A 3,821-nucleotide genomic window follows, 5' to 3' on the forward strand; every position below is an offset into this window, starting at 1 on the left:
CACACACACACACACACACACACACACACACACACACACACTAATTGAAACACGCCCCCTCTCTCCTCTGGGACCTGTTACTGTCTGATTGGCTCAGATGTTTATCAGTCGTCGGCTCCACGCCCACTCATCATTGGCTTGTTACAGCGACAGGCCCCGCCCCCTCCTGGCAGACTGAACTGTGGGAAAAATAACCCTCAATTCATAGGATGATTAGTTTCTTGATTAATGGGGTAGTCTATAAAAGGAAACGTCTTGAAATATTTTGATGTCAGTCCGAAATCCAAAATATCTCATTTCATTTGATACAAACATGGAAAAGCAGAACATCTCTATTTTTCAGAGGCTAAAATCTGCATTTTCAAATATTTAACACTAACCCAGAGGTGGAAGGAGTACTCAGAGCGTGTACTTGAGTAAAAGTAGAAGTACTGAGAGCGTGTACTTGAGTAAAAGTAGAAGTACTGAGAGCGTGTACTTGAGTAAAAGTAGAAGTACTCAGATCTTGTACTTGAGTAAAAGTAGAAGTACTCAGATCTTGTACTTGAGTAAAAGTAGAAGTACTCAGATCTTGTACTTGAGTAAAAGTAGAAGTACTCAGATCTTGTACTTGAGTAAAAGTAGAAGTACCAGAGTGTAGGAATACTCTGTTACAGTAAAAGTCCTGCATTCAAAATGTTCCTCAAGTAAAAGTATTAAAAGTATTCTCATCAAAATATAGTGAAAGTAGCGACAGTAAAAGTAGTCATTGTGCAGATTGGTCCATTTCAGAATAATATATATGATATGTTTTATAATGATTGATCATGAAAGTGTTCTCAAAGCTGGTAAAGGTGCAGCTAGTTTGAATGACTTTGTATACTGCAGGGTAGCTTGTGGATTTACTCCAGGTGGAACTAAAGTCTGATTTAACACTTGGTTAGATTTCACATCATTCATCCACATCTGTGAAGTAACTAAATGTATTAAATACATGTAGTGGAGTCTCTGCTGAGACTCACAGGCATTTCTGGTTTCTCTCTTTGTCCTCTTTGGTTTTCCTCGGTGAAAACACTGCCCTTCTGTTCTCTGAGGACACACTTAGCCGCCGCGCTGCTGCTTCTGCTGCTTCTGCTGCTTCTGCTGGTTTTCCCGCTGCAGCCGAGGCATGCTACGGGAATTCAGAGAGACATCACCTTTAATCAAAGGTCACAGTGAGGGCTGAGTCCAAAACACACTCACACTGTGTCAGGGAATGTGAGGGGCTTTCTGAAAGGGGGCGGTCTCAGCTGACTGACCAAGCTCTGAGTTCCCCCGAGCCGCCAAGTCAAATATTAACTCCCGCAGACACCTTAGATCCTGCAGAGGCTCCATGCTGTGCAGCCGGAGCGTTCCCTGGTTAATGTTTGGCAGTCGGAGGGAGTTGTTGGTGCATCTTTGCTTGTTGGCATGCATACGAGTGTGTGTGGTACCATGCATGCATGAGTGTGTGTGTGTGTACTTGGGAGGTCTACATTAGATTCCCAGACAGTGAGAGTGCCAAGCTCCAGAATTGAGAGTGTGTGTGTGTGTGTGTGTGTGTGTGTGTGTGTGTGTGTGTGTGTGTGTGTGTGTGTGTGTGTGTGTGTGTGTGTGTGTGTGTGTGTGTGTGTGTGTGTGTGTGTGTGTGTGTGTGTGTGTTTGAGAGAGAGTGTGTGTGTGTGTGTGTGTGTGTGTGCATGTGTGTGTGTGTGTGTTGTGTGTGTGTGTGTGTGTGTGTGTGTGTGTGTGTGTGTGTGTGTGTGTGTGTGTGTGTGTGTGTGTGTGTGTGTGTGTGTGTGTGTGTGCTGCAGGTCATAACCTCACCTCGCTGTTTGAACTATGAGTAACTGAGAGGGAGTGGAAATAAGAGGAGAACACAACAACATGCTTGTCTTTACATAGATTTGTGATTTGTTGGGAGATTAAAACTAATTTAATGCCAACTTTTAAAGACTTTACAAAGATCTAGTCTAGTAAAATCTTGAAGATATGGATGCAAAAAATATACTGTGAGGTTAAAATTCGGTGGAATTTAATGGCTTGATTTCACTTTTTGGGTCTTACAGGTTTATTTGATGGTGGTCAGCAGATGGGTTTGCAGACACAGAGGGAAGTGGGGCATTGCTCATCATCTTAGCCACTAAACCATATTCACGGCCATCTTGAAAAGTAAATGACAGCTCAGACCTCCCTGTCTTTTCATTTGTGTCCCGCCCTACTGAGGGTTTGTCATTACCGGGAAAAGACAAACAAACAAGAGTCCTCAGCGAACTTTAAATGTCACAGTAATAGACAGACACTGTCCTCCAACTATCACTGGACCACCTTTCATATCTAAATGAGACGCCAGGCTGCTTACATGTTTACGGACGCATCAGGATGTCCTTGTGTTTTTAATTTGAGACATTTTCGGTACAAAAAATAGGAACATTTATTTTGTAGAAACCTCTTTGATTTACAACTTTCCGTCACACACCCCTCTGAATATTTCCCTGATGACACAACCTCTTTTCAAATCTGCACAGCTATCCACCATTTCATTGACTGTATTATTTCAAAATTTCCTTGTAATTAGTATATTTTTATGTTCAATTCTTTCTTTTTAAAGTATTTTTTTGTATTAAAAGTTGTATTTTTGCTCCTTTTCTTACAACGTATTGCCTCAAAGCTGCTGTAGTTCTCTCTTGCTGTTCCACTAAAGCAATAAACCTGCTTCTGATTAGCAGTCTCTCCTGGATAGTAGTGGTTTCTCTCTAACCACACCTCCTCGTTCTCCTCGTGTTGATATGTCTCGTCTCTGTCTGCTTTGTTTGGCCTGGCCCCTGCAGGAAGTTGTTAGCCGGCTGATAGAGAGGCAGGCTGAGGTCATTAGAACTGAACACCTGCACGGAGGAGTTACTCTTTAACTGTTCTTCACACACACTTACGTAAAGCACACACACACACACACACACACACACTCGAACCGTGTTTGATCTAGCCACTCCCTTTGCGGTCTGCTTTTCTGTTCAGGGAAGATGAATGAGAAATGGGGAGTTAGAGATGAATGGCTGTAGCTTGGAGGAGGAGTGTTTGCTGGAGACGTGATCAGATGTGTGTGTCGCGCTGCAGGCAGGCGTGTGTGTGTGTGTGTGTGTGTGTGTGTGTGTGTGTGTGTGTGTGTGTGTGTGTGTGTGTGTGTGTGTGTGTGTGTGTGTGTGTGTGTGTGTGTGTGTGTGTGTGTGTGTGTGTGTGTGGTGTCTCTACTGGGACATGTCTCCATGCTTTAATGTTCAGAAAGCTCTTTATTTCTCTCATACTGCCTGTGCTGCAGCACCTCTTTTCACCCTCTGTCTGAAACCAGAGCCCAGTCTGCTCTGATTGGTTATCTGGCCAGCTCTGTTGTGATTGGTCAACCAGCTTAGAGATGTCCCGCCCCTTAGCCTATCACGTACAATGTGTTGAAGCGCTAGCCAATAGAAGTGTGAGTGACACATAGTGAAGTCAATATGTTCCAGAATACAGGGTTCCTTTGCAGACCACACAAACCTACAGGGAAGGGAAACCCCCAAAGCATCATATCGCGTTTTTAAAGTGTGCCATGAGGACAGGGATTAGTGTGCTCTTTCTCTTGTATCACTTTGTTATAAATGCTGATCTGACTGTATCTCTTTGTAGGAGTTAATAAAATATGAACCACTCTGAGTTGTGATCTTGCAGCGATCAGACTGCTGGCAAGTTGTTTCATTTTCCTCTGGTTTCCCATTCATTACTGGGATGGAGAGCTGCTCCACAGCCAAATGTGTTTGTGTGTGTGTAGATGTAATCTTTGCACGTGTGTG

Source organism: Notothenia coriiceps, unplaced genomic scaffold (assembly GCF_000735185.1).
Source record: "Notothenia coriiceps isolate Sejong01 unplaced genomic scaffold, NC01 NC01_scaffold00009248, whole genome shotgun sequence".
Taxonomy (NCBI): Eukaryota; Metazoa; Chordata; class Actinopteri; order Perciformes; family Nototheniidae; genus Notothenia; species Notothenia coriiceps.